Source organism: Vicugna pacos, chromosome 1, assembly GCF_048564905.1.
Source record: "Vicugna pacos chromosome 1, VicPac4, whole genome shotgun sequence".
NCBI lineage: Eukaryota > Metazoa > Chordata > Mammalia > Artiodactyla > Camelidae > Vicugna > Vicugna pacos.
This window is the reverse complement of record NC_132987.1, coordinates 40203899-40225361: the sequence shown is the minus strand read 5'-3', so window position 1 is coordinate 40225361 and position 21463 is coordinate 40203899. Positions and strand designations below refer to the sequence as shown.

The 21463-nt window shown below is 37.9% G+C and overlaps 1 long non-coding RNA gene across 2 annotated transcripts in view; it reads left to right on the top strand.

The window, feature by feature from the left end:
* LOC140696407 (uncharacterized) overlaps nt 1-21463 on the top strand; it is a 131356-nt gene that overhangs the window by 37968 nt on the left and 71925 nt on the right. Inside the window, exon 2 of one of the 2 annotated variants that reach the window (XR_012072741.1) lies at nt 7108-7148. The exons of the other annotated variant lie outside the window; for it this stretch is intronic. This is a non-coding gene — a long non-coding RNA (uncharacterized lncRNA). The remainder of the gene's footprint in view (nt 1-7107; nt 7149-21463) is intronic. 2 annotated transcript variants of the gene reach the window in all.

Here is a 21463-nt window from a genome sequence, read left to right as displayed (position 1 = left end):
TATTTTTTATCTGAGGCCCAAATACCTGATAATTCTTTGATATCTGTTCATATTTAAGAAAAAATTCTCTAGAATCCTCATTCTCCATGCACAGGTGGGGCTCATCTACTGGTGAGCCTCTTGTAAGGTACTCTTTAGAGGTTCTCCAAATGTGAGTATCCACAGCTATTTTCCTTTTGACTTCTCAGTTTCCCCAGAAGAGAATCTACCTTGCTTTCCCTCAAGGATAAAGTCTGCTGCCAGTATTTTGAGAGACAAGCTGTAAAACGTGTTAGAGGGAATTCATGTTGAAGCACCGATCCTCAATATGACCGTACTTGGTGATAAAGCCTTTATGGAGATAATTAAGGTTATACAAGGCTGTAATATGGAGTCCTGATCTAATAGGATTCGTGTTTTTATAAAAACACAACACGAGAGCTCTTTCTCTCTCTCATTGCCGTGAGAAGACAGCTGTCTACGAGCCAGGAAGAGAACTCTCACAGAGACTGGCCCTGCCAGACTGTGACCTTGGACTTCTACCTGTGAGGTAATAAATCTCTGCTGCCCAAGCTACCCAGTCCGTAGTGTTTTGTTCTGGCTGCCCATGCAGACTAGTATAGAGTGTCTCTTTCTGTTAAAACTTGTTTTTAATATGATGCCTTTGTACCTCTTCTGTTACCTTAGGCTAAATCTAATGCTCTTGAATTCATTTTCTTTTCTCTGCAAAACTGAATCTTGAGTTTTCTGCCAAGGAAAGGAAGGAGTATGTGCCTGGCAATGCAGGGTGTGGAGTTGGATGTGGAGGGTTAAGCATCGCATCTAAATATTTCAACAGGTCCTCCTGTTTTCAGTCCTCCCCTGCACCCTTCCCATCTGAGTAACATCTCCAATTGGTGCTTGTCTGGGGTTTTGCAGCTTAAATTATCTTGTTTCTGGGAAAAAAAAAATCATGCTATCTTTTTTCTACTGCTGTTTCCTGTCTTGCTCCCTTTTCCTTGTCAATATGTGTCTTTTAAAATTTTGTAATCATTTTCTCATTGTCATTTTCTAACAATCATGTTAGGGACTGGGCACCGAAAGATCATGGGCTTGATCAATTCTACCAGCTCCCCTGTCCTAGAGAGTCATTTATTGGGACCCCAGCAGCAAGAGGTTGCAGGATAAAAAGTTCGCAGGAACTGAGGAAGAGGTCAAACCCAGGCCAGAACTTCTACACCAAGGAAGAGAGGGAGGAAACCTGCATCCCAGGATAAAGCCAATATTTAGACACCGGCATCTTGTGGAAATTAGTTGGCCAGACAGAGTTAAGAAACAGTGATAAAGAACAAAAGAGGGCTGCCATCTGGCTCTGAGATATGTGTATACCCTCCCTTAACTCTGTTCCTCCCCAACACCAGCGGAAAAAGAGAAAGTGGAGGGGGAAATGTGGGAAGAGTAGATTAAACCTCTTCTTTAAGCTGCATGAGAAATAGGCAACCTGCAAAGGGGGAAAGGAAAATGGCATTAAATTAGTTAATGAGGCTGAATTTTAAGAATAATTGGTACTGACTCTTTAAATGCTAAAATGAGACTATTTAAATAATAAAAAGGGACTAAAAGATTATGGACTCCAGACAAAATATATTCAAGAGAGCCAGTGTTCTCCAGGAAAGGGATGTCCCTCATGGCTCCATTGGGGGCCGTTATTTTTTAAATATTATATTTATACAGAAATGAGAGTAATTAATAAACAGGTTATATGATGAAATATAGCTACTCAGGAGTTTATGTGTATTCAGATCAACAAAAGAGAATAGATTTTCAAAGTACTCTAAATTCCAATTTCAAATACTTGTGGCAGAAGAGTTGGGTCAGGAATAGACTGCTTAGGCCAGGTATCTACCCAAAACCCAGCTAGATGGGGTGGGAGGATGAGGCGAGAGAGCACGTGCGGGGTCACGTAGTGGGATTATTTCCCTGGGACCATTCTTATACATGGTTCTTAGAGTAGGTAAAACAGGGGCTGACGAGACATCCTCAAAAGTAGTGCTACAGCCAAAGACCCATCAGCTTGGTGGCAATGATGGCCTCAGAGTTAAATAAGCAGGTCCACCAGAAACCAACATACTTTCTTTCCCTGTGCAAAGTAATTGTGTGATCAGGCAAAATTAACTTAGCCATTTGCTCCAGGAAGTTACTGTTACTGCAAGCTAAAATGGTGAAACAACCGAAACGACTAACTTACCAGGACTGCTGGTTTACTCACCGGCACTTTCAGGCCTCATCTCACTGTGCCTTCCACTCCAAGGCTGGCACGTCCTAAACTTTGCACAAACTCAGTCAGTCCTCTTCCTTGGCAATATCCACCTAAAATCTCCCAGCCTAAGTCACAAAACCCTTCAAATATTTTCCCCCGGCTTCCCTCTTCTTAGGAAACTGTTAACTTTCTGGCAAGATGGTATTCTCACTCATTGCAGCAAATCTGATAAAATAAGCTTTGCTTTAGTATTTGATTCTTCTGGGGGGTCGACAGCTGACACTGAGAGCTATGATTTCTGATATTTTTCCTGTTTTGAATTAATTTCCCCATTTTTATGACCACTTTCTTCCCTGAAGAGTTATATGTGGTTGATATTTGCAAAGCAAAAAAATTTTTTTTACAGAAAAACTTATTGAAAAGATTAACTGGTGACAAGTTGTATGCAGAAGAGAGATAAGACACTCTGAAATAAATGTGTCTAAAACCACATCAGAGTCAAGTTTACTCAAAATATTAATCATCCTTTTAGTTGAAATACAGGTTGAATATTCAGAAAGATAACAATTTCTCACCCCTGAGAAATTTTACAGCAGTAATATCAATAATTTACAACCCATAGTAATCCAACTGTAGTAATACTGCCAATTTTGTCTAATTTCCCAGTTAAATAATTTTTTAGTACATTTTCCTGTTTGTTTGTTTTTTTTCCTGTCCTCCTAATCATTGACTTCCCACCTGGTAAATAGTAGTAAAGGGTAAAGTCTTTGCAATTTAAAAACTTTGAACATGCCCCCTTTTGGTTTTGTTTTTGTTTTTTTACATATTCTAATATTGCTACAGCAACACCAAGTATATTGTTCAGTATTGTGCCACTGCTTCCACTATAACATCATCTTTATTTTTACTAAACATGAAAGCATATTCGTGACCATGTTTAAAATCTGATGCCAAATGAGAACAAATAGGGTTGGCTTCAGTTGGAGTTAATATGGGGCAAAATTCCATTTGCAAGTTGTTCTTGTGCATTTCTAATGGAAGAGAGCTAAGAGCATTGTTTCTCCCTCATGTAGGCCATTATCAGTGAGAAGAACACAGGAAACTGTGTGGAGGTTGGTTTTCAAAACATCTTTCCTAAGCATTAACTCAACCACAAAATTTCACTCTGTCTTTCTAACCATAGCTGTGTTGTAACGGCATCATGCGTTATTGCATTAAGTATCACTGACACACAGGGAACCTAGCTATTTAGCAAAACCTTTTTAAACCTCAGTTTACAGTGTCTGGTTGGGTGACCTTGGGCAAGTAAGTAAAGTTATGTTTTCAGCCACTGTTACCTCAGTTGCTGTATGTGAAGAATAATATCTGGTTGTTATAAAAATTGGAGACAATGTCTTACAACTATGCCTAGCTCTCAATAAATGGTAGTTGTTGATAATCTAATCAATACCAAAACGAAGCAAAATAAAATTCATTATACAGGTACACAAAGACTACAAGGGATCAATTCATTTGCCAGTGAAGAATTTGAGAAATGTGTTCTAAACCTGGAAGAGCTGAGTTAACTTATCACAAATGGAACACCTGTAATGAAAAGACAAAAGGCAATATTTTAGCAGCTTGCCCAGGCCAGCGTGGAGGCTGGCCTGTCACGCCTCTTTTATATCATTAATTAGGAGAGTCTGTGCTGGGAACTGGGAAAGTCGGATTTTGTATTGTGTAACAGAAAAGGAGATACCAAGTTTGAAACTTTGTCTTGGCCTTCAAATGTTACCATATAAATATTTGAAGGGCTCATTGGAAGGAGATAGAGCAAATTCTAGAAATATAATTTTTAAATTTTAGTCACATAGGATACACAGCAGGAACTTTTTGCAGAGGAACTTTTTTAAAATCAAGAACTTTGGGGATTAAAGGCCTCAAATAGAACCAACTTGTCAGATCCCTCATGACTCACAAGATTGAATTTTTTTACTGAGATGGCAAGACATCAAACACACTTGTCTTACAGCCTCAGGGAGGGCAAACAAGTTTGTTATTGATTTGTTCAAGGAGGTGGTAGTTCAGATTCAAACTGATTGTGTGAGTAGTGGGGGTGTCAGTTTGACCTGCAGCTGTGTGCACTACTGGGGCTAAAACATGACCAGGCATGTCTGGAGGACAAGTGGCGGTGGTTCACCAGAAATCTGTTTGTATCAGGAGTGAAGCACCTCTTAGGAGATAAATCATCCTAAGGGAAAGAGGCATCAGATGCATGGGGCTGATCCAAAGGCAAAGACTCATCAGCCGACAGGCAGTTTGTGTACAGCATGGCTTGTGTTACTTAGGTTCTCAGCCTCCTCCCGAACCTTCCTCCAATTTCCTGGGATTTGTTAGCAGATAGGGGAGCCCCCTAAAAGGGAGAGGACCCCAAAGAGTGGGTTGTTGCCTTCCAGCTGTGAAAGAATTCACAGTGGAGACAAAGGGGCAGAGTGAAAGCTGCTTTATTGCTCAAAAAAAAGAAAAGAGGAAAAGACGCTAGTGTGAGAAAGACACTCGAGTCCAGGAGCTGTAAGCCCAGGTGGCTTGATTTACGAACTCTGGCTTTTGGGGTCCTGGCTAGGTCCTTTTATCTGTCTTCTTTGTGGCTTCATGTCTCCGCCTCGTTGCTTGCTCTTTTCCTCCTTGCTTTCCAGTTTGTTCTGCTCTGTGGAACAAACACTCTGCAAAAACAAGATCAGGTTAACTATAGACCCTCAAACAATGTAGTCAGGCTCAACTGAGCAAACAAGTCAAGCCAGTGGGCTTCTTAAACAATATGGATATATTAATCAGGTCACGTCAGGGCTCTGTTTCCACAGGTAGCTTTTTCCATCACCCAAGTATTTTCTGGGGCTAGCTATAGGTTAACTTTAAACTTTAAAGAAGTCTCTGCGATGGGTCCCAGTTTCGGTTCCCTAGCTCACTGCCTCCTTCAGATTCAAATAAGTGTAAGTGACTATAAATCTTTTTTTTTTCAGTCACAAATGTGTTTGTTTTAGCCACTCTTTAAGTGATTTGAGTACAAACAGCCCTTTTTGTTCACCCACGAGTCATAGTGTAACATCAGAGAGCGAGAATAATGGGGCCCTCAAGTCCATCCACCCCCACTACTTCTGCATGGAACCTAGCCCGTTCCCACTGAGCTGAGGGCTCTAAGGAACCAAGATCCCTTTGGCGTCTTCAGAGTCCTAGGCAGTGATGGCATACCTGGGAGGGTGACAGTGGTGACCATCAAGAGCTGAGTCAGCTGTGACCCATGGATGTCAGATGTCAGGCACCTGCACCTGATGACTCAGATACAGCACAGGCCCCGGAAGTGAGAGATGAAGGAAATGGCTGACAGTCATTCATTTAACAAGTAGTTGCTGACTAACTGATTGAATTTCTAGAATATTTGGACAGTGTAGGGTGGGATAACTTTGCAAAAGCCTGGAGGCCCTTCAATAGACAGTTGAAAGCCACTACCTATGAACTATGGAATATACTTCTTAATGCCGACTCCATGAGGCAGAGGTCTTGTCTATTTTAATTACTACTGTTTTTCCAGAGCCTGCACTGGAAACAAATACATAATAAGAATTAACAAATATTTGTTGCATGATTGTGATCTCATTTGCTATCGTGGGCAGATTGTTTGATAAGACATGGTATAATTGTTAATGTTATGTGTCAGCTTGACTGAGCCACTGGAGTACCCAGATATTTGATTAAACATTTTTCTAGGTGTGTCCCTTTATCTAGATAAGAGTACCACTGGAATCAGTTGACTGAGTAAAGTGGATTGCTCTCCCAGTATGGATGGGCCTTGTCCAATTTGTTGGATCCCTGATTAGAATAAAAAAGCTTAGCAGGAGAGAATTTACTCTCTCTGCCTGATGGTCTTCAAGCTAGGATAGTGGTTTTCTCTTGCCTTTGGATGTGAACTGGAACTAAAACTATGCCATAAGCTCTCCTGGGACTCCAGCCTGCCAATTGCAGGTAGTGGAATTCTCACCTCAGTAATTACATGAGCTGATTCCTTATAACAAATCTCTTTATCTGTACAGAGATTGGTTCAGTTTCTCTGGAGAAACCAGACTAATAGGCATGGGTTATATGTAGATTATAGAAATAGCCACTGTAGAGGAACCTCATTTCTGTTCTAGGTATTTTCATGGTAAGAATCTTCACTGCAAGCAATTTCCAGCAAATAGTTTCTCTGCACAACTAATTGGCCATAACAATTTTGCCATGAAAGATAAAATAACGAAAATGAAAGAGGGACATTAAAAAGGACATAATGAAACGTTAAAAAAAACCCAAAAATTTTATTGTGAAAAATATTTTAATTAATTTAATATGTGTGTAGAGTCCTGATTACAATTGTATTCGAGTATATCTGGAGAAAACAATACTACTTCCTTTTTCAAAGTCAATCATTAAGAATTCAGGATCTAAGTTAGAGATAAGTCCTTTGTAATATAAAAGTCTATAAGATTCTTGAGATTTACATGTAAATCTGAGGTAACACAAACAGATCAAGAAGTTGCTGTTTGTCATCAATATATGTAATGTATATAACTGATAGTACGTATCTGGACTACATTTAAAGGTTCCATCACATGCCCTGTTCTTATATTTCACCAAATCATCTAAGCCAGAATCTGTGCCAAACTTCTGTCTATATCAGAATCAAGATAGAGCTTGATTCTTCTTTTGCCTAAACTTGTAACATTATGTGATAAATTTGGGAAAGATTGCATTAGAGAACAAGCTGTTGTTGAATGTTGTAGCTAAAGGATGGATAATTAATGCTCTCAAGGACTATTGTGAATTACTAATGGCATCTTTTATATTTGCATAGCTTAGTAAACTTTTGGTTTTTACAGGTGAGAGGGATGACTGTGCTCACTGAAGGATTTGCAAACTGGTAAGTTATTTTCTAGTATAATATGTAACCTGGTTTTACGTTCTCTCATTTCACACTTCCAGTAAGTTTACTTATCACTGTATTTTTTTATCAAATCCATATACATAGTTGTTATCACCCACTATTTTAAAACCACCATGTCTATGCACAGCCATATAGATCATTATGATGCCTATAATTTATATAATATAAAAATGGGAGTACTGCATCAATGGAGAAATGAAACCAGACTATCAACCATTTGGAACCAAACTGTCAAACCAAACTGTCACCTAGTTACTTATCTTTAATGGAAATTAATTGCCTTTGGGCCAATTCGTTGTGCAGCAAAACTGCTTGTGGCAAAGATGTTTACTGCAAAAATACTGGACATGTCTCATTTCCTATTATAGAATTCCTTGAAGTCAAAGGAAACAGAATCCAAAAAATTGTAGAGCAATTTCAGGGAAATAAACAATTTCAGAAGAGATGGGCAGATTTTGATGACTGTGAACTACTCTTTGAGATACTGTAGCTATTCTAGCGTACAAGTTGTAGTGTGTCACTCTGTTTCAAGAAGTAATTACTGAGTGGACAGAAATTATATCCACCCAGATGATACATTCATATCGCTGAAACTTGGAAGCCACTTCCCTCTGTGGAAGTGTGTTTTCTTTCATGACACTGATGAGATCAAAAGGAGGGGCATTTATGTCTTAATTAGTGATGTGGTCCGTGGGTCAAAATTGAGATGTACCCTGACTGAGCAATCTTCACATTGAGTAGACTGTTTTTTCCTCTTCTATTTTCAGAAAGAGCTTGTGAAGGATTAGCATTATCTTCCTTAAATGTTTGATAGAGGTCACCAGTGAAGTCATTTGGGCCTGGGATTTTCTTTGTGAGAAAAACTTTAAATTACTGTTTTAATTTCTTACTTGTTATAGGTCTATTCTGATACTCTATTTCTTCTTGAATATGTTTTGGTAACTTGTATCTCTTTGAGGAATTTACCCATTTCATCAAAATTGTTTAATCGAGTTCATAAAGTTGTTCATAATATTACCTTCTACTATTTTTAATTTTTGCAGGTCTGCAGTAGTATATTTTCTTTCATTCCTGATTTTATTTTAATTGAAGTACAGTCAATTACAAGGTGTCAATCTCTGGTGTACAGCACAATGTCCCAGTCATGCATATACATATATATATGTTCATTTCATTCCTGACTTTGATAATTTATGTCTTCTCACTTTTATTCTTGGTGAATCTAGCTAAAAGTTTCTCGATTTTGTTGAACATTTCAAAGAACCAACTTTTTGGTTTCTTTGTTTCTCTTTATTGTTTTTCTATATTCTGTATCATTGATTTCTGCTCTAATCTTGGCTATTCTCTTTGTTCTATCTGCCTTATGTTTAATTTACATTTTCCTAGCTTTTTGGGAGGCTTAGATTATTGACTTTAGAGCTTTCTTCCTTTTTATTAAACACACATAAAGCAATGAATTTCCCTTTAGCGCTCCTTTAGCTGCCTCCTACAGAATCCAAAAAATTGTAGAAACTTTATTGAGAAATACAGTTAATGAATTTGGGAAAACTTTATTGAGAAATACAGTTAATGAAATTAAATACCTACATTTGTGACTCTACCAAAAGAGAGAAAAAAAGGGAAAGAAAAACACCATATTTATTTGAATAATTTACTCTTTTTAGTTAGTAACTTTACTGTTCAAATAAGAGGGGAGGAATTAGTGAGCAGTACTGTTGTGCATCAGTGGGTACTGATAACACTGCAACCTAGAAGTACATTTCCTTCCAAGGCATTGCTGCAGTTGTCGTTGTCCCACAGCAGCAGTTCTTTCACAGCCAAGCCCTGAAAAACCAGTTAAGGAGGATAAATATAGTTGCTTTTTAGGAAACCTTTCATTGCTCACTCCTGCCAACAATACAGATTATGGCTTTTGTGTCTACTAATAATGGCAGTACTGGTGGATCAGATAGGAAGAAGAAAGAATGTAATACAATACAAAGGAACAGGAATTCAATAGTGAAACTTCCTTTTACATGTGACTACTTCATCTTGAATACTAATCCATGCAGCTGGATTTTGCTGGAAAAAATGCTTTTTGCAGTCACCAGAATGACCCTTTAAAATCTATGTCAAATCATGTCACTCCCTCATACAGATTCCTCCAGCCACTCCTATCTCACTAAGTGAAACCCAGAATCCTTACGTTGGCTTACAAGGCCCTGCATGATCTGGACTAACATTGCCTATTGGGTTTTATCTTCCATTTCTCATGCCTTATTCATTCTGTTCCCATCACTGTGGCCTCCACATTTCCTCCAGCATGGCAGGCATTTCCTCAAATATGAAATTTATCGGTGCTGTTCCCTGTGCCTGGATTACTTTCCCTCCACATGTCAATACTGGTCACCTCCTTACCTCCTTCATGGCTTTGTTCAAATGTCTCCTTCTAAGAGACTCCTTCCCTGATTACTCTACTTAAAATTGAAAACTGTACTCCACACTCTGTGTTCCTTTTGGTGCTTTATTTTTCTCCTTAGGATTTATTACTGTCTAACATACTATAGGTCATGCTTTCATAACTTATTGCCTAAATGACTAAAAAGAAGTTCCACAGGGCACAGCAACTGTTGTCTCTTTTGTTCCCAGCTATACCCATGACATCTAGAACAGTTCCTAATACATAGAAGAAATTCAATAATAAACAAATAATTGTATGAATACTATGAAGATCTGTCTAGGAGGTAAATGTGTTGAGATTGCTTGTTATAAACCCAATAGCATTAAAAAGCTTTTATAAATCTCCTGAATGTGAAATTGGTTTGCTAGCTGTTATTCTATAGAATGTGTGGTGGGTATTAATTTGCAAATTCTATAGCTCTTCTTTTCTCTAAGTCATGTTTCTGCTCTGAGTCCCTATCTGGCCGGAACAGTACGAAACTCAGTATCATTTATCTCTGAGTTTCCCTCTCCTTTGCCAGGATGTGTAAGGGCCCTGGGAATCTAATGAGGTCCAGAAAATTTGGCAAGGGCTCTCTGGTTTCTTCTCCTGGAGTGATCCCTGGTAGACTTGCATGCTGCTTTGGAGGCAATCTGCGGGGCTGCATCTCTGCCAAGCTCTGCCAGCAGACACTTTGCCAAGTTTAAAGCCTTGGTGTCTTGGATCTAGACTCCCTAGGTTCATTGATGCATCATGCCTCTTGCAGTTTTGCTCCCTTCCACAGTTGCTGCAGGAGTGTGAGGCTGGAGCCAGTTCTCACTAAACCCCCCAAATACCTTCCCCTTTGAAATTCAGGGGACTCAATTTTCCCAAAGGGCTGCTACCACCTTTTCCTCTCCCCTCTGGAAGAGTCCTGTGTGATCTTTTTAAAAGCCTTTAAGAAGGTACTGTTACTCTATCTCATGTTGGGTGAGAAAAGATGCTGCAACAGTCAGATTTTGTATTTAAAAAAATGTTTTATAATAAGCAAGTTCCTTAGTTTTAATAAAGAAAAAATTTGAGGTGAGGTTAGAGGCTTTGCCAAGGATTACCTGAAAATTATACCAGTATATACTTCCTGAAATAAAAGGGAGAATATTAGGGTTTGAATAATGGAGATGGCTAAAAATTTAAAATCTGATTCATACAGAGTTTTTTGAGAAAACATAATGAGAGGTGACATTTAAAATACAGATGACATTTAAAATAAATCTTTCAAACTTTCTTTCTCTATAGATAGGTGGATAATAGATAGATAGATAATTAAGTGTCAAAAGTGGGTTCTGAATTCAGTGCCAGATGTGCAAACTGTTGATAACTGACTTATAACAATGTAATATACAACAAAGTAGAGAAAATGGAAGTAAGTATGTAGAAATCAATATTGTGATGAAAAGCTGACAAGTGTGTGTTCACTATTTCACATATAAACATTATGTTTCACATGCAAACATTTGTGCTTTGTGGGTTACTAATAATGTAGCACTACATACAATTGCTGAGGCTTAGGCAGAATAATACATAAAGATTTTTGTTTGGAAATTTTGGGTGACTCTGCCACAAAGAAGGTAGCTAAAGTACTTTCCAGTGACACCACAGCCTATTCAGGAATGGGCGAATGATATAGAAAGCCAAGTCAGAACAAATAAAGCTAGAAAAGTTATTTTTCACTATAAGTTGATAAATGAACAGATATTGCCAACCTGGCAATTCAGTTACATATATGATTTGAACATAATGGTGATTATTCTGTCAGCAAATGTGGTTCAGAGTTTAATGTTAGTTTGGGAATAAATTCTGATACCATAGCTGTAATGACAGGAAGATAATCTGGAGCAGTTGCTCAGATTAAGAAATTTGTGCCAGAATGTAAATCAACTCACTGCTTCCAACATTAATAAAGTCTTACCTCAAGGGGAAAAAAAGTCAGCTGAACTAAATAACAAGCTAATTAGTAAAAAAAAAAAAAAGGTGACTAACGTAAAGGTGACTATGTTAAATTCCAGACTACTCCCTTTATTATATGATAATAAGGAAGCTGATTGTAAACAACTATTCATGCTCCATGGTTATCGGGGGGAGAATTCTACCAACAATGCTTGAGTTATAGAACAAACTCTTAATGTTTCTACAATGTAAAAAACAGTTCTGTCTCATTTTTTCACGGACCTTCAGCAAGATGCCAGGCTGGTTTCTTTGGCTGATAGCTGAGATATTTTTAATGATATTTAATGTTTCCATGCAAGGAATGAATGCAACATGTTTTCCAATGGAAGATGAGATCAAAGCCCAAAATAGAAACTAGAAGTATAGAACAATAGAGTTTTTATAGATTATTGTGACATGTCCTGTCATTGAACAATTTTCTGTGAAGCAGGTGAGGACTTTGATGAAGCACATCGGCTGAGTGAAATTTCCATAGGTTATTTCCAGAGGTGAGAAATGAGGGCTGGGGCATGGTTGTTTTAGGATATGGATAATACATCTATCACTGTACATCTAAACATCTATCAATTACTCTTCTATTCACCTTGGCCTTTGTTCTGTCCTACTTGGCTCACCTTTGTTTAATTTCTAGAAAGATTAAAATAGCATAAATAAAGAAACATGTCATTTAGTATTGATTACTTTGCTAAAAGCATTCCCTCTTTGGTGTTCTTTTTTTTTTTTTTGTAAATCTGATTTTCTTCCCCCTTGCCATGTGTGTCTAGATAGTCCTTGATGATGATGGGGGTGGTAGTGGTGATGGTGATGTTGATAATATTGCTGTAGATGATTATAATTTTAAAAATCTAAAATATGTGTCTCTTTTGTTTTCTTCCTGGAATAGCGAGTTTTACATTCAAGTTCACCATTCGGCGCTCTGTCACCAAAAGTGATGTATTTAGTCTTTTGAGATGTCTTGATAAAATACCGCAAAAGCTTTAAAAATGACATTTTAGTGGAGGATGATGTTCTATGAAGAACTATAGTTATGTACAAATTATTACCCCTTTTTACTTTTTTTTTGTTCTCCAACCGTAAATGTCTCTACAATTAAAAAAAAGTCTGATTCATTTATTCATTTAACAAACCCTTAAAACTTATCAAGGTTTATTCTGGCAACAGACGTGGTAGTTCTCTCTAATCCTTACTCTCTTGAAAAAAGAACAGTCACTCCGTCCTGATGATTAGTGCAGGTATATGGTGCAAGATCCTAGCTTAATGATCCATATTGGGGCAGAAATACTGACATTTAGAGATTCTGAAACAAATCATAGTTCTAATTTTTTATTCAGGTCTGTAAATTAGAGAATAACAATATCTGTTCCCCCACATTTAATCTTGAGTCATGCCAGCCCCACACAGGCACCCTCCTCTCCTGCCTGCCTCTAGTCACCCTAACATGAAATGTCTCTCTCCAGATACCGCACTTCTGTAGGTTTGAAAGACTTCTGCTATTGAGATGATATCCCAGTAGGGAATGGCGGTGTCTGAGCTTTACATATATTAGGATGAGGAGGATGAATTTTAGGTCTAAACTCCAGGTGAAAGTAATCTTGCCTTCCAGGCAGCATGTGACCAGTTTTTTTACTAGCCTTTTGTGAGGTCCATTGTGATTGATGAAAACACAAGTTGGGTTGGAGAATGTCTGTAAAATGAGGCCTGGTAGATCTATACTGAAAGGAGTGAAGACTGGAGGCGATGTAGGAAGACCATTGGTTTGGTAGTCATAAGACCTGGGATTGAGCCAGCAATAATACTTAACTAGCTGAGTGATGTTAAAGAAGTCACTCTAATCTCTCTGAGTCTCAGTTTCCTGAGCCATAAGGTGGGAATAACATTACCTCATGGACAAGTTATGAAGATTACATACAATAATACAAGAAGAAATGTTTTGCAGTATACACAGATATATTGCTTCACTGTAATAGGTCGTCTAAATTTAACCCATGAGTTTATTTTGCTGTTTCCTCTAAGGTTGCTGCATTAATCAGTAGCTTTCAATGAGAAATGACCTTCCTTGAGCTTTGTACAATTTTCTAGACTTTTCTCTTTTTTTGGGTTCCTCCAAAAGACTCATTTCAAATTCAGCTGGAATGTTTTCCAGTGCATCTGCCTTTCCTCTGCCCAGGAACCTGCTCTTGCTGTGAACTTGTTGCTTATGCCCACGGCTCCTGGCTGCCCAGCTCAGGCTTTACTCAGGCCTCTCATCATGATCCTCATCCCTGCTTGACTGCTGGTGCCCTGGATATTCTGCTCTCTCCTCCATTTCTCCAGCTTTTCCCAAATATATATTTTTCAATAATTTCATCTTTATCTTTGCATATCAGTGAAGTGAATTCTTCCTTACTGGAATAAAAGAACTTTAAAAGGAAGCTTTCTATCTATTTAAACAGAAATCCACCTGTCATCTTAAAGTAAAAATAAAACATATATTAAATATTAGCTAAATATTGTTCCTGCATGAAACTGAGCCTGAAATTTACCATCTCTCTCTTAAAATATATTAGTAAGTATTAGCAATGTCATAAAGATATCCCAGCACTAAACTAAGATTTTTTTACTTGAATAACCAAGAGAAATAAAACAATTAAAAAGAGAAAGCTTCTACCATACAATTCAGTGTTACTTAATGCGCACAAAATTCCTTGTACACAGTTCACAGTTTCAAACTTTACTAGTGAGAGTAGAATAATTTATTTACTTTTTTTTTTTGAGACACATACTTCAACATAGAAGATATTTGAGGCTTATCTCATTGGACTTAGCTAAGCAATGGAGGATGTAGAGCAGCATAAGGCAGTGCTTCTAAATTGATGTTGGTACCTAAACAATCCAACAGTCTACAGCAGGGGAAGACCATTGTATTGAAAGGAGCACTGAGTTCTTTTAGATTTTATATGTTACTTCAAAGCAAAGTAGAAACCTTATTTGTGTAGCTATACTAACTCTTTTAGTGATACTATAATTGCTCACGGAACAAGGTCACCCTTTCAGTTCTCACTGTGATGGGTTTATAGAATGTTAGTGTTGGGAAGTTCATGGAGGTCCTTGAACTCAACTCCACAATTTTCATATGAGCAAACTGAACCCAGACAGGTGCAGTTCATCCCTCCAGGTCTCAGAACTAGTTTGTGGCAAAGCAAGCACTGGAGCCCAGTCCCATGATCTTTTCTTTGACACCAGCAGTTCCCATCCCTGGGTACACATTAAAAATTACTCAAAGAGCTTAGCAAAAAAATAGCACCTGAGCCTCACCTAGACCCAGTCAGAATCTCTGGGGGTGGAGCTAGGGCATTGATAGTTTTGAAGCTCCCTGGGTGATTCCAAAGTAAAGCCAGGGCCAAGAATCACATTTCATGCCCCTCTTTTGCAGAGTGAAAATATTTACAAATATAAGCCCATGAATTAATTTTTTTTCATGACTCATTTTGCCTTTGCATCCTAGGCATAGATGTTGGAACGTCCATTGCTTTAGGATGGTCAGATAAAACACAAGGACAAAATAAAATCAGTGTCCAGCTTTGATTTTCAAGATAAAACTTCAAATAGTATATAACAAAAAGAATAGTTTTAAAAACTAGACTTTCAGTGGCAAGGACTAGACACTTGAGAGAGAAAAGAGTTTTCTGTATTCCAAAATCTTCAAGTATCAAAAGTCAGAGGCTGATGGATTCAGGTGTGGTGTTTAAGTGTACCACAGGAGAGGCAGGATTAAGGATATATTGAGTCATTTCCGACCACACAGAAATTAGAGTCAAAGCAGCACTGATGGACCACTCTCCAGGGTTGAGGGGTAGGCGGCTCAGAGAGAGCTGGAAGCAAACAAGAGATACACAGGCTGGTTACTTGGTGTATTAGTCGGGGTTCTTCAGAGAAACAGAACCAATAGGATGTGTGTGTGTGTGTGTGTGTGTTTATTTATTTATTACGTTTTTATGTATGTATTTAATTATAATTAAGGAATTGGCTCACACAATTATGGAGGCTGGCAAGTTCAAAATCTGCAGGGTGAACTGGCAGGCTGGAGACCCAGGGAAGAGCCAAAGTTGCAGTTCCAGTCTGAAGCCTGTCTGCTGGCAGAATTTTTGGAGGTGGGTGGTTAGGGTGGGGGTGAATGGCAGAGAGTAGAGGAGTTGGTGTTTTGTTCCATTCAGGCCTTCAACTGATTGGGTGGGGCTCACCTACATTATAGCCTGCATTCTGCTTTACAAAAGTCCACTGATTTAAATGTTAATTTCATCCAGACAGAAAAAAAGCCCTCACAGGAACATCTGAAATAATGTTTGGCCAACAATTTTGAGCACCATGACCCAGTCAAGTTGACACATAAAATTAACCATCATCACACCTGAGATATGTCTGCTGTGCTTATACCACACCTGCCTCCTTCTCTCTCCTTTCCACTCAGCCCTGATGAAGACTCAGGGAAGAAAAATACCTGCTCCTAGGTGGATTTAAAGTCTCAGATGATTAAAAAAAAAAAATCCTGGGAGACAATTTGTAGACTGAAGGGCCAGTATGAGATTCTCAAATCCTCAAACCTATGTACTGCTGGAATTACATTTTAAACAAAGGATGGGGCAGAAGTTACACATGTGATAGCACGGGATCTAAAAATGCTGGCACAGAGTCTTGCATATTGTGGCTTCTAAGTAAATGTTAGCTGCCCTCCTAATATTACAAAATACCAGATTTTTATCCAGTGAAGTGTCCACTGTTACAGCTTTTAAATCAGAGCTAGATCACATACGCTCTTTTGTGTAGGTCCAGAGCTGTGGAGAGTTAAGTATGGGAGATGCAAGGACAGGGATGTGCATAAACCTTCCCCCCAGATTTGGAGAATTAAGGCAACAATGCATGATAAAATTCATTTGCTTTTCATACATTTATTTCCTCTCACCAGTAGGCCATTTTCTATGTTTATCCATGATAATTTACTGAGAGAAAAAGACACACAGCTTTTTAAAAATGTGTTGTAGACAGATAATGGTTTTAAAAGCAGGGAAAATATATCTAGTCATTGAACAGGTGTGCACTGGCAAAAGGAAAATAAATGAACCTTTTAAAACACAATTTTTCATCAAAATGGGTTTTACTTATAAAAAATGATGGCAGTATACCCTGTGGATAGTTAATATAAATTCATTTGAAAGGCATCCTAGATCTTTTTACCCAGTGATCAATTACTTTGTCTTTATTTTTATTTTAGAAAGCCAAAGAGAGAAACCATAATTCTTCTGAATAATACAGAGCAATATTCAGCTGTCTGCTTGAATTTCACAGCTGTGTGAAATAAATATACGTGCATATTGGTTCCTTATTTTAATCATTAATTCGCACAACAAAGCTTTGCTGTGTTATTAGCTTACTGTGTTGTGCAATGGGCGGAGAGAAGGACATTAACTAACTCTGACCATATTGGCAATAGAGTGAGAATCTGTTAAGAGTGGAATCTGTAGAATTTAGTCAAGATATTGTGATTCCTTGTTTATAAATTTTTACTTAAGTAAAATTCATCTTAATGTTTCATATGAAATCTATCGGCATATATGCAAACATGTACTCTAATACTGAGAGTAGGGTCAGATTGGCATGCTATTAAAATGGTACTTTGGCCATGGGACTCAAGAATAGCAGAATCCTCCCCCAGAAAAATACCTCCCACCATTTTCTGGAAGGTGATAAATGAAGAGACCAGTATCTAGTTAAATAAAATAACATTTTATTATAAATTTAGTCTCTGCCCCAAAACCATTTTCAAAGTCTAGTAAATTGCACTGAGATTTAGTAGGACTTACACCTCAGTTCGACATGTAAGTGGGTGCTATCTTACTGAGCCCAGATTTGATATTAGGAAATGACCATTCCTATAAAACAAAAAGCTACACCTGCCAGCTCAGGAAAATGTGGAGACAAGAAGCAGAAAAGAGCGTTTGCTTCATTAACCCAGATGAGTAGACCTAGACCAGGGGAAGGGCATACCGCCCAGACCCTCTTCTGCTGACAGGGTGCATAAGAGAGGCAAAATGTGTGTGTGTGTGTGTGTGTGTGTGTGTGTGTGTTTGTGTGACAGAGAGGGAGAGAAAGGGGGAGGGGAGAAGAAGGGAAGGGAGAGGAGGTGGGGAGGGAAAGGCGGGAAGGAGAGGAGAGAATGCTGGTGCCCTTTACCACTTTCCAAGTGTGGAAGGAAGAGAATTAGGAAAAGGAAAATCAAAGCCCCCTTGAAAGCCCCACCCATAAAAAACTCAGTGGAGTCAGTTACCAGTGTCCAAGTAATCCAGCCCTCTTTCCTTGTGCTGGAGGAAGAGGGAGGGCAGAAAGGCTGACTTGAGGGCTGCTTGGTCAGGGAAACAGTTAGGAGATGGGCAGGAAAGAAGCCTGGAGCAATCCCAAGGCTAACCTTGGTCCCACTGAGGAGTTCTTGTCTCCATGAGATTTTTGGTATTCACACAATATTTTTACAGCTCTATAGTGTTGGTTTTTTTAGATATAATTTTTAAAGGTTTTTTCCAGCCCTAGAGATTTAACTTCAAGGAGGATATATTCAAATTTCACACTCGTCCACTTAATACTCATTGAGAACAAAGTTATGTTTTGAGGGGTCTAACGAGAAACTAAGATGAATCCTGCTCTTGAAGGAACTCGCATTTTAGACATTGCCAAAAAGAACTAGAAGATAAACTATAAAATGAAAAGTGGTTTAAAATATTTACAGCTCAAAGACACAGAGTTTGGAGAAAAAAAATTTTTTTAATTAGCAATAGTAGATTTCACTATGACATTCATAATGCGTTGTAATGTTTTGGAGTAATCTTTTAGAAATTCTGAACAGAACTCATAGACTGTTTCTTTTGAAGAGAAAAAAACCCAGATAAGCAAATATACACCTGCATGATTCAAATTTTGATGCATCTGCTCCAAAGCTCTAAAACTAATTAGAAATTTTGTTTCATGACTGCAATTAGCTTTTAAAAAGATGGGCATCCATTAACACAGCTTGGTAGTATGATGACAACCAATTAGTTATAATTGTTCTAGTCTAGAAAGAAATAACAATTGGAAGCAGATGACTTCTAAAGGAATTGAAAAATAAGCTTGATAACTTAGTTTTTAGAATTTGGCACAGAGAATTCATTTTGGTAAGCTTCCTCTTTGGGTGTATATGGGACTTCAAGAAGACAAAATTCTTTCCTTGCTTTCGGGCTCTCTAGTTAACTTTTTTCTACCCTTCCTTCACCTCATCACTCCACAAAATCCTAGTTTAATCAGTTACATTTCCATTGTAATGTAGGAAAAAATACCAAGTTACTTTCAATAACTAGGAAGCTGAGAAAAATTCCCTACAAGATGGAATTAATTATATTTATTTGAAAGATTTAAACAATTAGTTGGAGATTGCAGAAGGCAGATATCAGATCAATAGAAGGAGGAACCTCCTAAAGATTAGAATGGATTCAAAATAGTTTTCTCAAGTGTTTCTAATCCCTCAGTCTGTTCAAACATGAACTGGAAAATCCTTTATTGGATGATGTAGAGGTGATCCAAGCATTCACTGGATGCTGGTGAGGAGCTGGAGTAGCTGATATGTAAGGTTTCTTCATGAGCTTCTGTCCCTGAAATTATTTTCTAACCAAGGAGTTACTTGCACTTTGCCCTGTCTCAGAAAGTTGTGGTAGTTACGCAATTCCTGCTACAGTGAGGGGAGGGTATAGCTCAGTGGTAGAGTGCATAAATAAATACCTAATTATCTCCCCATACAAGAATTTAAAGAATAATAAAAATAAAAATGTGAAATTGTAAAAAAAAAAATGGTTATAAAATTAAATTTAAAAAATTCCTGCCACTGTTTTGAACTAACTCAGCTAGATAATCATGAACCTACACATAGGTGCCATTCAGAAGGAAAATGAAATTGGGACACAAACTTAGATGTGAAATATTAAGTGGCATTAGGAAATCCTTTTATGTTGATCACCTCCAGTGTATTGGAGAGACACTGAATATTTCACAGGGATGGATGTACCTAAAATTTTTAGAATGGATGTTTGGTATGGTTCCGTTGAATTAAATAGAATATGGACAGAGGTTAGCCATCTTTGGCACCTATGCACAACATTGCCACAAACATGTCTCTATTGCTGATAAAAAAAAAAATCTCTGCATATTTCCGAACACAGTATGCCTGCAAATATGGTTGGGCCATGGGAGAGAGTGGCTCAGATCTTTGGAAATTATAAAGAATGCAAAGAAGTATTACACAGGTCAAGTGAGCAGATTTATTTGAAATAATAGTAATACCACTATTGGACATGGCATCACTGATAGCTATTAGAGCTGCTGCCACCACAATGAGTAGACAGACTCAATTTGGGGTGTAACTTCTGTTCAGTCCTTTGGCTTCTGTCCAGTCAGGTTTCCTCTGGCAGAGGTAAGCATCGCCAACTTATGTTAACCCTTTCTGGCCACACTTTCCATAGAACCTGTGATCAGAACATCAGATTGCTGCTCAGCACAGATTATCTTAAGATCAGAACATCAGATTGCAGCTCAGCACAGATTATCTCTAAGAAATAGTGTGATATATATCTTGAGACCCTTAATTACAGTGCGTTTAACCATTCTTCCCCATAGCTATCCAGTACTCAGGACCTCTTTTCCTCCATATAAGAAACCCATGATTTTCCTTGCAGTTAGAATGTTTTTGCCTGCAGGTAATAGACAACTCAACTCAAGCTAGTTTAAATAATACAATATGTTGGCTGTCATAACTTCCCAGGTTTTCATGCCCTCATAAATTGTGTCTATTTCTAACACTGTTGCTCATTTCACCTACACTATTGTAATTATACCCTGCCTAGTACTTCTACCACCCCATCCATGGTTTCCTATACTGGGCATTTATCCATTCAGTCAACATTTTTCATGTGTACTATGCTATTTTGGGAGGAAAAGACATCACTGAATAAGTTAAATTGCAGTCCCTGATTTTAAGGAGCTGTATTAGTTGGGGAAACCTAGGCCATGGTACAGCAGCAAACGGAATCTTAGAGACTGATGGCAAGGTCTAGTATACACTTCTTCCAGGGAGGGCAATGAATATTGATAAAGAGTAAAGCCATCAACCGTATGACTTTAAAATATGAAACGGGTCGGCAAACTCTAGCCTGCCACAGACTTTTGTAGACTAAAGTTTTGTTGGGGCATAGTCACACCCATTCATTTACATGTGGCCTCTGGCTGCTTTTACACTAAAAATGGCAAAGTTGAGTGGTTGGGTGGAGACCATATGGCCTACAAAGTCTAAAATATTTACTCTCTGGTCCTTTACAGAAAATGTTTTTGCACTCTGATTTAAAGAGGCAGAATACATTTGTAAACGTTTAAAATGAAGTGTGTCCCTCTTTCTTATTTATTGCATGATTAAAGCCCCCCTTTTTTGGAAGCAGGCAAAGTCTAAAAAATTTTTTTAAATGAAGTTGAGCCATTATTAAGAAAACATGCCATAAGACCAATATTTTTTTAAAAAGTACAATGGAAATGCAGAGGAAACTGATCTGATCGAAGAGGAAAGATTTTTGGACGAAATACTATCCAAAGTGAGCATTGAAAGGAAAAATAAAATTTTCTCAGGAGTACCTTCAAGGGAAAAGTATTTCAGAAAGAAGGAAAAACTTGAATAAGGAAATTTTCAGGTATGTTCAAGGAACAGTGAATATTTGATTGTGATTAAATGCTAGGATTTATGATGAATGATGGAAGATGAAGATGTCCCTGGAAATACAAAAATACCATCTTGAATTTATAATTGGAATCAAATTATTAGAGGAGGCAGGAAGAGTGTTGAAAA